General features: G+C 42.9%; 1 long non-coding RNA gene across 1 annotated transcript in view; it reads right to left on the reverse strand.

The window, feature by feature from the left end:
• LOC129207068 (uncharacterized) overlaps positions 1 to 12,358 on the reverse strand; it is a 44,609-nt gene extending 32,251 nt beyond the window's left edge. The window contains exon 1 of the long non-coding RNA XR_008577360.1: positions 12,257 to 12,358. This is a non-coding gene — a long non-coding RNA (uncharacterized LOC129207068). The remainder of the gene's footprint in view (positions 1 to 12,256) is intronic.
• Between the last annotated feature and the right edge of the window lie 1,553 nt (positions 12,359 to 13,911).

The raw sequence follows: 13,911 nt of genomic DNA on the forward strand, positions 1-13,911 counted from the left end.
TCAATAACAGAAAATGGAGACATTTCCTCCTCCACCTCACCCTCAATTGTGCTTTTAAAAAAATCTCAGAATGGCAGGATCAAGGGGGTCACATCTCTGGCTGGATTCCCAGCTCTGATTCAAGTGCAGTACTGTCCGCTACACAGATTTTTAGCGGAGCAAAATACACTTGAAAATTTGTACTGTAATTAGAAACCTTGCCTGTAATTTTAACTGAAAAAAAAATTGTCTTTAATAAACAGAATCTATTAAATCACTCACTGCTATGCCAAGGTGTTTATTATCCTGTATTTACAAGTTTCTGTTCAACCTTTGGAAGGAATTAAAATATAGGAATTAAAATACATGATACAAAAAAAAAAATCTTTACCTACCTCCTTTACACATACACAAGTATAGTAAACTGCAACTAACCTCAGCAACCAAACCCAACGTAACATCTTCTTGTAATAAAGAGATTGAAAAAACAAGACACTTTCACACACACAGGAAGGATAATACCTTTTTAGAGATTTCTGTCTGAAAGCAACAGGACAGGCCAATCACTAGAATTTTTTATTTTAAGGTAGGAGACAGATAACTTGATGGCACTAGTGGAAATGAGTCTCCTTTGCAACGTCTACATCTCCTGCTAACTCAACATACAGATGTGAGCGCACGTACTTGCTGATATAATACAGCCTGAGAACCTGGGTGTGAAAAGAGGCAAGGCCAGTACTCATAAGTGCTTTTAAAACCCAATAATATCAAGTGATCTGGCCATCCACACTCAGCCTGCAGACAGGACGCCGAGTAAGCACAATAGGATCCTAATGGCTCCGGCCAGCGAGCACTTGTGCTGCTGAATTCCGAGCAACCTGCAAATGGACAGGGCAGTCCCAGCAAAAACCCTGCAGAGAGCGACAGGTTCAGTCTAATGCATCTTTCTGCTTTTAGCAGTACGAGTTACTTCTTCAAGGTCACCTCAGGCCTCAAGGAGCAGTTAATGGAAGCAGCTGTCTCCGAAAGCTCTTCTCACATCTCCCAACCCTTCTTTTATGGCTGGGAAGCTGCATATGGGATGGTCACCCCACACTGGAAAAATAGATCTCCACTTCTGGAGCAGTGCTGCAAGTGAGCAGTGTCCCAGATGCCTCTGCAGGGCTTGTCCTCTGACTGAATGCCAGCTGGGGCTGAGGAATTTGGAGAAAAGTTCTTCAGCTGCTTTTGCACAAGAAGTTTTGTGCTTTATCCCTTGCTCCAAAGCCTCATCTGAGCCCTGCAGCTGCACAAGTGGGAAAGACTACTTCATGGACCTGAAGGAGGACAGAATGGAAACTTCCCATGCCTAAAGAATTGCTGTGAACTGGAGTAGCTGACATTTTAGACTTAGAAAACAGAGAGGGCACACAAGGTAGGTCCAGTCTTACCGCAATCTGTGCAAAATAAGTCACAAAACAACTATCCTTCCAGTCTTTGTGTGTCCCATCAGAAATATAAAGGCAAAAGTCCCAGTCATCACCTACCCTTTTTAAAATTATTTTTGTTCCTATTCAAAATTATGCTGCTGCAAGTTTATTATTGTTTACACCAGCTGCTGGTAAGCTATCGGTTTTGGACTTGTAATTCTTTGCAAAACTCTGAGAATATCAGCAGTGAAAAGGATGGCATTGTTTTGAGGTTATTTTTATTATTTTCTCAAAGGAACATAGCCCACCAAGACTACTGAGTTTGCATAAACCTTGTAATCTTTCCTAACAAATCATGTACAGAAATATTTCCCAGTGTCTGCTGAACATGGTGATAGCAAATACATGTAGGCACAGCATGTAATTTAGAGAATATTTTTGTTTTATTTATAACATGGAAGTGAACAGGACGGTCTGTTTGCAGTTGCCATGGAAATTGCTGGCATTAGCTCACTTCTTACCAAAGAGGAAGCAAAGAGCTTTTCATTTTCTGCTATTTAACCTCTTTTAATATTAAAATCCTATATACTGCAATAGTACAAATCTCTTCTCTTTGGAAGGTCAAGGGCATTATGGAGCTATCATTGCTAAAAAGAAATTAGCTATTTTGAGTACCGTGCATATGCTTTGTGAACATGGTATTTCTTGAAACAGATTGAGCTCATCTGCTTAGAAGCATTTTTTTGCCTTTTTAATATTTAGGAGAAGTCTTTGGATTGTGAAAGCAACAAAAACTAGCAAAAGATGGGCTAATGAAGTTAATGCAAAGCACCTCCACATAATTTTTTACTAACTTCTCCTTACCACATTGTTGCTCTCTGATGTAATCCCAAGGGATGGAGAGTCTCACCAATGACAAACGTGAGCATTACACTGACCACCCTCTCCACTCCTAAAGTTCAAACAAAAAAAGGCAACACAAAATCCCTCCTCCCTTGCAGAATTATGACCTTGAAGAGTGAGAAGTGACTCCGTGAAGCCCTGTGGTATTTCACTTTTACCTTTGCAGCTAATGGCAGGTAAAAAGTTCCCAGTTAATTATAAAGTTAGGCAACAACATAAAACCCCTCTTGCATATGACAGCAAAATTCAGTTTCAGGGAAGACTCATTCTACCTGCATCTGTACAATCATGAAGTGGCAATGCAGAATCTGACATGGCCTCTAGCTCAGTGCTGTCAAGGCTGGGTGTCCTCTGGAGCCAGTGAGGCACAGGAGAGAAGCATTCACCTTGTCTCAATTACTGGTGTTTTACAGAGTTATCAAAAATTAAAAAGCCTAGAGGATCCACTTTTGCCTTTAAGTTTGATCACTGTTTGAAAAAAAAACCCAAACCAAACCAAAACACATTTAAACTAGAACATGTCATTTAAGAAAAGATTTGAAAGTTTCTGGTAATGGAAAATCCACCAACGCCTTGGCAGACTGGAAGAGGGGTTAATCCCTCCATTTGGGAGGGACAGGCTCCTTTAGCCTGACTGGGACAGGAAGGAAACAGGTCAGCCTGGGGGAGGTAGGAAGGATACTTTTTGTGAAAGCATGCAGTTCCTCATCTTCCTCAATATGCCCCATATATCAAGGATGTAAAAATGTATAGTTCTAAAGAAAAAAAAAATTAAGCAAGAACATCAACAGCTGCCTTACCGAAACAGTCTCCTTTTCCCAACCAATCATGGAAGCTGAAAATATTTTTAAATACAGAAAAAAAAAGGAATATCTAAGTGCTAAGAAGTAAAAAAAGTTCTTCACCCACCTTGGTTTTTATTAGATCGTGCACAATATCACATTTCAACCATCCCCTGCACCTCTTTCTCCTGCTAGGCCCCCTGCTACTCATTTTTCAATTGGCACTTTGTAGTTTCCTGCAGCTTCACAGTGTTTGTAGTAACACACCGTGGCGTACGGCATATGATGATTCCCGATCTACACACGTCTGCTGAAGCAGGCTGTGTGCAAGCTTAGCTCTGTAGCGCTGGATACAGGAACTGCTGCATTTAGCCACAGAGCATCTCCTGCTTCCATCCCCAATGGCAGCCGTCTCCTGCATCCAATTTTGTGAAACACAGGAGTTATCAGTCAGTGGGGCAGGGCAGCCAGCTGATATCAATTCAGGTTTTTACTGTTAGGTGAGGAAATTAAAAAGATACAGGAAAAAATAGGCTGGACTCATGCCATCCTGTTTAGAGGTGAGCTGCAAATAATCTGTCAGTAACGCAGGTAATGTGAGGTTAGGTGCCAAGTGCCCTTCCTATTATCATTACACAGGGCAGCCAGCACCTACCCGTGCTTTCATCTCACTTATCAAAGCACACGCGTGCACGAGTGTGGATAAAAAGTGCAGTTCATCTTTAACAGGGAACTCTTCAAGTCGATATATTGCTTAACTGGCAAATAACACAGCACTTTGGACAGAGGTGAAATGTGGAGATCATCTCTCTATTACAGGAGCCTGGCAGCAGCATTCAGCACCAGCTGGAAATTGTACAGGGTCTTATCAGGGCAGGCTGTCAGGAGGGAGTCGCAATAATCTAATCTTGATGTGAGAAATGCACGGGTAACCAATTCAAGGTCAGGACAGCTACAGACCATAGATATTTGTTAAAAGATAAGAGAGCCTCTGAAATCACTTTCAGGATCTTGATTTGCTGAGGTAGGCAAAATACAAAAAAAATATTAAGAATCTGCTTTCCAGTAAGGGAAAGTAAGTGCAGGTAGCAGTGATGGACAAAGAGCATTTCACCTCAGACAGAGCTGCCTTTCAGCACTGTTTCAGTCGGTGATCCATCTGCATCATTTGTAAGGAACAGTAATAGGCTGCCAATATTTTAATAAGAAGCTGCCACAGAATTCCCTCTCAGCTGTGATAAATCTGCAGGCTCCAGGGAAGGGTTGTTTGTGGAAGGAACAGTCAAGAAATTAGAAATCTATCCATTTTTCTTCCCTTTCCTACTGAAACGTGCACTTCAGCAAACCAGACCCAGGGAAGGGGATGCTGATAACAGTGAGGTGCAGCGCTCCACCCACTCTGTGTGCTGGAAAGCCACGAGCTTCCTCCAGAAGCTATTTAGACTCATTAACACACACTGTGCCTGTGCTAATGAGTCTTCTCTCTCAGCAGGGCTCACCCCCTTACAGGGTTTTTGAACAGGAGGGAGCTGATGCCTGTCTGGCTCAGAAAGGGGCAGAGCTGACCCACAGCCCAGCTGTGCTGCCAACACCCAAAAGACCAAAACAGAATTATACAGCCAGGGGCTGGGGAGGCCAAGGCTGTGCGGGCAGGTAGAAGGAAAGGTAAGCAGGATGTCAATCAGAAAGGCAGAGTTCACATTTCAGGACACTAATCATTTACCAGTACAGCCTACATTATCACTGTTCATCTGGTTTTGATCCCATATAGGAATCCCATGTCCTCAGCCTACACAAACACACAACCGAAAACCAGTCTCTGCTCTGAGTTCACAGCATAGCTGTGCATCACGCGCTCAGGGCTGTGGAGAGGGTCATCCCAGTAGCAGTATCCTAGATTGAAAGTGTGATTTGAGTTTATTTAGCCCACGTCCATATAAAAAGAAAGATCCTTGGCTTATCGGTTGCTTTCGAATACCCAGAGTTTGTAAATTCAGCAAGACTTCCTTCAGTAGAGTTCAAAGTCATGATCATCTGTGCTAAGGAAGACATGGGCAGAGTGGAAGGAGTCGAAGGGCCGATCTGAACCCAGATACCTGAATAGGTTATAAAAGCCATTCTTGGCAGCTGGCTAAATTAAGAGAGACAAGATGGGCCTCAAATAGACAATTAGATAGTACTTTGCTACTGCTGTTGACTGCTCCTCGTTGTCCCTAGTTGCACTGTATTACCACTATCTGCTATTATTGAACTTCTGCAATCAGAGGCATGCTAATATTTTATTTCTGAGGCACAATCAACTAATATAATGACAGTGCATAACCCTACAAAATGCACTGCTGATCAAACTCACCAGCTGACACACAGCAGTTAGCTAATGGCTGCTTTTTTTTCATTTTTCTTTTCCCTTTTTTAAACAAATAATGGTTGGCATTTCAAGCTTTTCTTCTCAAATATTCAGTAAAAATGCAGGTACATGGGACAAGTTAGTGGTTTGACAGGGGTTCTTTTGTGAACATGGTCCAAGATCTTTTTTTAACAAAATGAACCATTTTGTCTGTCTTTCAATTGTTAATCTAATACAAGGAGCAAAGTAATTTGAGTTCTTTTAATTCTTTTACTTTGGTCAAAAAAAAAATTCTATAGAGGATGTTTTTCCTTCTAGCCATAGTAATGAAACACGTCTGTTGGCTTCATTCCAGGGATTGTAAACAGGTATCTATCCTTGTTTAATTTCATAGTAAATAAGGTCTTCTATACATTCTTACAGCTGAAGTAGTCCAAAGTAGATTTATTTCAGTCCCTGGTTCTTATGGCTTGGTAAATACTGATAGAAAACTATGTTGAACTGCTACAAGGTAATCACATCTCCAGTGGAAAAGCAAGAAGGGTCACTGAATACGTATTCCTAAGGAAAAATGAAATAAAAAAAACTATCTAGAGAGAACTGAAAATGTATTAACTTCATCCTCTCTCCCCAGTCCCCTTTGACACCCCAGGGGATTCTGAGTTGGTGGAGACTACCTTTCTTCAGGAAACAGTAGAAAAATCAAATCAGACATATTTGCATGCTACTGCTGCTAAGTGGAAGAAGGGGAACTGGTAGAATATAAAAACAGCAGCATGTTTCCCTCGATGCCACCACTCTTTTTGTGAAAACACAGAGAAGGCTGATAGAAAAGGCCAGCAGCAAACAATCCAAGGGCTACGACTGCCATTGGGCAGGCATCACTTTTTCTGATTCACATTCTACCACTGCAGTTCTCCGTGTACTTCTAGCAAAGGTAATGATGCTTTATTAAGTTTCCAGAAAGTCCCTTTTCATTCTGTGGTCCGTTCTGTTCTATAACTTCCATTTTTCCATTATTTCCCCCTTTCCATTTAGTTTGTAATTGCCATTTTCCCCCTCCAAAGCTCCTGCCAGTCAACCATCATATTGGTGATTTGGACTGAGCTAGCTCGGAGTAAGCTTTAATGACAGACCAGGGCCCCTGCTGTGTTAGGCAGCCTGCAGACAGGGGAAGAAAGAGTCCTTTGCCACAGAGGGCTTGCAGTCCCAGCCCCTCCAGTCTATAACGCTTTGTCTTCTGATTCTTAAAACCTTATTTAACAGCATCCAGCCAAGGTATCGCTAAGGGCTGTGTAGCCCTACACATGCACACAGTCCTCAGGAGACCTGCATTGTAGGGGATACTTCCAAACCAATAACTGCGCAGCCTCAAAGTCGCTTCATTCAGTGGCTTGCTTCATTCCTTCTTGTCTGGTGAGGTATTCAGCCTCCCAGGGCTCATTGCCGCAGGCCAGCTTCTCCGGTGAAACAACCTCCTCTCTGAAGTCTCTCAGCACTACCTTTGCTCTGCTGGGCCCTGCTTTAATAATGGCCTCCTTGTTCTTCTCGGCATGGCATCCCACCCAGGGCCTCGCACAGGGCGCCTGCGCCTTGGGCTCACTTCCTGCCAGTACACTGGCCAAATCCACTGCCGTTAAACAAATCCTCAGCTCCCCTGGACTCTCAGCTCTGCTCCAGTGCTTTTGAGCATGGATAGCACAATTCAGGGCTTTGTCCATCTCCAGCCAAGAGATGGATGTGTAGGACTTTTGTGCATGGAGCTGAACTTACTAAGTTTCTACAAAGTAAACATGTGCGCTGGAGCAGCATGCTGGAATAGGAGAAAAAACACCCTGTAGAAATTGTCTGAGAAGTGCTGGCGATGAAGGTCCCCTGCATTTCATCACATGCATGGGCATAACAATTTAAACACCCGGATAAGGAATGATGGAAAGTGTCTTTCATCATATTGACAGGAAGCTTATCAGTCCCGAGATAGGACAGAAGAGATGGCAACCGAAGGTGATAGGGCCTAATGGCTTCTGAGGCTGCAAGCCCGCTTGTATCATTTTTCAGTCACTAACATTAAACCACAGTGACCACAAAGATAAGTGCCCGCACAGGATCTAAATTAAATAGGGTCAGGAAGGGCACCATGAATACGGATAAATAATCAATAAGCTTTGCTATCAACAGAGCTGGGACAAGACTGGGTGGGTTATTATGCGAATGATTACTTCAAAATGAGAAGGAGGTAGGCTTTGGTTTCCCCCAGTTTTCAGGAGTTTTGTGATAAGGAAGGACTAATTTGCCCTTTCATATCATTGTCTCCTGAATAAACTGGGTTTTTTTTCCATTGTCCTTCCATTGGTCTTCATCATATCAAGGCAAGCAGATGGTGAAAATTTTCAAACACAATAGTATTTTTGAAGGAAAATTTCCAGCATTCTCAGTTTCACTGCTCCCTATCCACAGAAACAGTCGTGGTTCTTGTAGAGTACAATCCAAAGGAGGCTATTCATTTGTGAAAGGCTATAATTACCAGTAACAGCCAGCTATACCAACAGCACACTTTTGGGAAGGGACAGATCTCCCAATATTATAAAGCTGGGGAAGAAAGGACAGAAAAATGCTTTCCAAAGGAAAAGATAGCTAAGTCTTATATTGGAACCTATATTATGAGAATTTATATAAAATACTCCTTATAGTAAAACTAATATAGTTACAAGTAAATTTTGCTGATGCTTGTATTGAAAGCTATATATTCAGAAGTGATGGAGGGGGAGAGAAAAGAAATCAGGTTGTACCATATTTTGAAAATAATGAACTTAATACTAATTCTATAGCAAATAAAATCAGGAGAAGCCTTCCAAAGACTTCAGTATGTCTCAGAGCAAAACTTTTGTAGCTAACTAACAGTATCTGCATAACTTGACTTTCATGGTAGAACTTCAGGTTAACCAAGATCAAGGACTCACTATCTGAGAATATTAAACCCAGCAGAGCACCCCAACAGCTTACTAGAGCAAAGAAACGTACTGACAGAAAACAGATCTTTCAACAGACACTGAATTAATGCATCCCCAGAAGCCTGCAAGTATCTGGTAGAGCAGGGGAAAGAAAAAAAAAAAAATCACCTGGTCCAGCTCAGCTAGCTCTGACCTAAAATAACCCAGATGAAAGTGAGAATTAACTAGGAACACAAGGCCAAAGTGGAAAAGAAAAGCATAGTTCCACTCAGAACTGGTCATAACTTAGTATTTCCCTACTACTGAGAATTCAGACATTTCAGTTTTTATTCAGAGTATGAATGAAAACTTGAAAATCTTAGTTTCATATAGGAAGAAAAATTTAATTACTTTTTCGGAAACAGATTTTTCCAATTTTTTCTACAAACAATCTGCAGAAGTTTGTAGCCCTGACTCCAAGAAATCCTCCAAGCAGCCACAAAATTGAGGGAGAACTAAATTGTCCCCTAGTATCAAGACAGCTCCCACCATGAAACTGGAGAGTCTTTGTTCCAGCTCAACCTCCAGGTCTCCAGCCACTGGCCCCAAGGCACCTCTGCACGCTGGTACTGTTGCTATTAACCTTAGTGCTCTAGAGAAACCTCCCACTAGACTCCATATGAAGTCCCTGCCCAAGACAACTTCATCTATGTTTCAGTCAAGCCCACTGAAATATGAAGTGGGCAATAGGCTTATCTGGAGAACAGAAGTTTCCCTAAACCCTACACTTCTCTAAAACAAACAAACAAAAAACCCCAAACAACAACAACAACAACAAAAACCCCAAAAGTAATGAAAATTATACTACTCCAGCACATCCCCCTGCCTAAAATCTTAGAAAAATAGATTACAGTACCTGGATGTTCCAGCAAAACCTTATTTTCCTTACCTATGAGCAATTATTTAAACACAAGGGATTCAACACAAGGATTCAAATGCACAAACTTTACTGCTGAGGAGCAAAATGTGAGCAGTCCTGGCCAAAGGTCTAGGCTTGGAGCCAGCACACATGATGACGAACAAAAGTAGAGCCACAGCCTTCTATTACTGGCCAAGTGAGGAGCAACTACAGATGCTGCACTAAAGAAAGCCGGTGCTCCCCGCAGCTGTTTACAGAAGAAAGCACTCCCAGAACAACCACAGCCCACATGAAAGAACTTAAATAAGCTTCAGCTAAGGAGGATAAAGGCCCGAAACTAATTGCCCTTGGTTCGTCACAGCTCTAAACTGGTGGGTCTTAACTTTCTATTACAGGCTGCAGATGGTCCCCTAGAGATGTCAATGGAGAGAAGGGACCAGTGGGAAGCACTGTTTTTCCAGAGCCCTGCCCTCCAATCTTTGTAGTCTATGCCTTGCTTCAAACATTAAGTCCATGCCTCTTTCCTGAGATATGGACAAGCTGTCCCCAAGTATTTCATGCCTCACTGTTGTCTATAGGGAGACATATATATCCACATCACAGTTGCCAAAGCATTGGGTTGCTCTTCTTGCTCATCCAAAAAAGTGATCTCCCAGCTTTTCCAGAGTTTTGCACTCACATGCTCCCCACTCTTCCAGGAACTGCACCGTTACATGGTGGTTGTTGGCCAGTGCTGCCTTTAGCAACAGAAGACACAAGCCAGCTCTGATCCAGGAGCCAGGTAGCCAGAATACACCCCAGAACCTCCAAACTACCTTCAACTTACTTCTGAAGATGAACCTTTATCAGGGCAACCACTGCATCTTCAGGCAAGCCTGGCCACTTACAGTTAAAAAAGAGTCCCTGAAGCAGATGAAGGAAAAGCATGCAAGCCCTTTCCAGCACTGCTCGTAATTACCGATGTCACAGGCTGCCTTCTTTCAAAGGCAGTAATAGCAAAGTCCTTCCCACCTCTCTAACTAAAAATTAATGTTAGAAATGAGATGGTGTATTTTAAAAGAAATCTATTTTGATTTTAGAATCCCACACTTATCTTTACACACAGTGTCAGGATGCCTTAAAGTGTTAAATAATTCCCTGCCATCCTCTTCCTTGCAGAAATGTCATTCCTCTATTCTTCCATCCTCCTCCTCTGACATTAATAATTATAATTGACATTATTGTGCTGGCCTAGAACTCAGACTGTCTTGTGCTAGGTCTTAGCTTTGCCACAGATTTTTTTTTTTTTATGACCTTGGAAAAGTCATTTCTTATCCATGCATCAGTTTCCACGTGGCCAGATGTAAGAAATTTTATTTCATATAATCCTTCCCGTCTTCGGCACAGAGGATACATAGTGCTTAACAGAATGGGGCCCCACTCTAGGTTATCACCAGTAGCCATTCCTGCTAAATAAACCCTGCTATGCTACCGTGCATCTTTCCCACAAGCACTGCCAAAAAGACAACACAAAAACCAGTGAGCCATAACTTGAGCCTTCTGGAGGGAGAGGCAACGATGACTTTAGGACTCAGCTTCAAAGGGGTAAATGTTTCCATTATAAAAATGCTCCACATTCAGTATTAGAAGATCTAATCATAACATCCTCCAAAAGATCACAGCTACAATCAGTCAAAAAACAGCACCTACCATAGTAAAATAGGCAAATGCTGCTGAACATCAGTGGGAACTCAGTGCCCAATTCCCTTCCTGCTGCTTTGACAGGCCAGGATGGAAGAACAGCTGATAACTTTTGGAGCTTCCATTATCCCTGCTCCCCATTGCGCCTCTTTCTCTATACAAGGCTCTTGTCAGTGATATCCATTTAAGAGCACTCTCCTCAGCAGAGGCCAATAGCTGCACCTAAAATAAATTGCTCTGCTAATCAGCGCAAGCTGAAGTTAAAGGGCTGAGTGGCTCTGTGAATATCAAGAGTGGCATTCCATCTGTGGGATGCCATCTGTGGCTTAGGCTCAACCAGAGAGCCTATGTTTAATTAATGTGGCTGTAATTTGCTCAGATCTTAATAGATCATGGACCATTCCACTTAATCACAACACACAATTTGGCATATTTGAGCCATCCCGTATGATATTCTGTGGACTGAGGGCTGAGCTGATGCAGAGTTTGAACTACCTCTTAGCCTCCATGACAGTGTGGGTCATTGCAGAGGTCAGTGCTATGTAAAGCAGCATGGGAAATCTCAGATTGCTCTTGCCTGTCCTGTACCTGACCTGTAAATAAACACAGGACTGATGTGTCTAGCTTTGCCAGTGCCTTCACAGTGAAAAAGGCAGAGATCTCTCACTTGAACCACGACAGCAAATCCTGAAAGTGAAGTGAGGAAGAGCTGCCAAAGGCCAGGAGCAGAGAAAAGGCGGGGGTAAACGCTTTCCTTCTGGACTCTGGAGTAGCAATTGCAAGGTGACAGTGGCGTTTGCAGCAGGGAAGAGGAGACCTCAGTTTGAGAGAGGTGGTTGTGGCTGAACAGAAGATGCTGAGATGCTCAAAAGATGCATGAAAATGTTTGGGATACAGGAGGGAAGAAGGAGAGGGGTATTCTTTCGCAGTCCCCTTCTTCCTTTTTCATCAAGCATCTGCCCTGTTCAGCTTGTGTATGTATCATTATACATACATTTAAAAGCTTAAAAAATAGGCAGTTACAGAGTGCCCCCCCATCGGGTCAAAAATCATCATTGCTTATTAGTCAAGACACATGTTTAATGTTACTGAGCAACTGGAAGACAAAAATAAAACTGAGCTGTTGCCTGAGCTGTTAGCATTCCTCAACCTAATCTTTGTTAATAAGGTCCCACTTTAAAAAATAACATCAGTGGCCCACCTTAACCCTCATCCCATATCCCCATTCCTTCCCCAGATGCAGAATCCCACCATTCATTTCTTCCTGTTCTCCCTTCGGCCACACATTATTCATTGTCAAAGTTTACCGTCCAGTTAAGTGAACATGTACAGACACTGGAACTTGAGGTCCGAGCAACACAAAGCTTAGGAATGGTTGTGAAGGTCCATCCGTACTTAGTTGGCGCTCAGGGCTGAAACAGAAGAGAGCTGAATACACAAGCTGCTCTGATTTGAAAAAAAGATCCTCCCCTAAATCACATATATACAAAGGCTTCCAAAGTAGAGAGTTTTCTCCATGTGCATAGCCAAATTATTTGTCAGCAGCCACTTAAACTGTGGGGAGCATATGTGTGCATGTATTTAAGTGCACACACAGGGAGAGGGGCTGCAACCTACACACAAGAAGAGCCAGAGCCCAGGTGTTTCCCCATTAACACCTGGGCTGTTGGGGCTGCTAAGCAGAAGGTGGCAAGGAAATACAAGTGCTTCGAGCCTTTTTTGGCATTTGTGATATTACACAAAAGTGAATTGCAGCAAACGATTGCATTTCATCCTCTTCAACAATAATGAAAAGGTGTCAGTTCGTATAAACGCTGGATGTTTGGTTTCCTTAATGAAGCTTAAGGAAAGCTGAGGAAGCGAAGCAGAAGGGTGTAGGGGCTGCTCAGTTCAGAACAGACTGTGAGGGCCTTTATTTCATGGCATGAAACATGATGTGACTATCAGGAATTACTGGTCAGCAGCTAACCAATTTCTGCCACAGACAAGGCTCTTGACTCACGGACTAGTTTCCATTTCAGGGTAACCCAGACCTTCCTTCCCCAGGGAAAACCCCCAAGTGCCCTGGCTGGCATACATCCTTCTCAACTGTGTGTCAGGGGCCTGCTGAAAAGCATAACAACCTGCAAATCCCCACGTGTTATTTCTCCTTTGCTGACAGTTCAGAGCCCAAAACAGCTGAGGTTGACTATAAAGGAGAAATAGATAAGTTGCCATTTTCCTCCTGAGGTTGCATTGAAAGCAAAGATGGAGGCTGAATGCAGCTTTCCAGACAAGGAGGCTAAAACCTGAACTACTTCCTTTAAAACAAACTCAGGGAAAAGCCCACCCCATCCCAAATTGCCAGGCCACTGTTGCAGTGAGGATGCTCAATGGCAGCATGCACGATCCAGCTGAAGACTGCTTTCAAAGACTTTAACATCTTCACATGGTATAAAGGCCTCTCTTCATCCACCTGACTGTACTATAACACGACCCAGTGGAGAGGAGCTGGGGACAGACAAATTCTGATGGAAAATAAGTGCTTATTAGTCCTTTGCTGCTGCTGTTTATAATAAAAGTAACTGACCTATCAGCAACATGGGAGATCTACCATCATGTGAAGTCCACACTCTTTCCCAAAGTGCTGTTTCTGAGGTGATTTCTCAAATGGTGGTGTCTGTACCACTGGTGGGAAGTGATCCAGCACAGAAGAGGGCAACAGTATCACCCAAAGCTGTGCCATCTACTGACCATGGCATCCTCAGTGTCACAGACCCACCAGCTCTGCACAGAAAAAGGCTGAGCACAATGCAGGCTTGTAAATAGCTCTGGAGGGCAGAGAGACTCTCAGAAATACACGTCTAACACTGCCTTCCTCAGCCAACATTAAATCAGACTCTCTGGCATCTCTAGCATGTACCCATGGATCACCCTGAAATATCAGCACAAGTGTTTCCCAGCAGTAGTAAATCCATCAGTT

This window comes from Grus americana, chromosome 5 (genome assembly GCF_028858705.1).
Source record: "Grus americana isolate bGruAme1 chromosome 5, bGruAme1.mat, whole genome shotgun sequence".
NCBI classification, from domain to species: Eukaryota; Metazoa; Chordata; class Aves; order Gruiformes; family Gruidae; genus Grus; species Grus americana.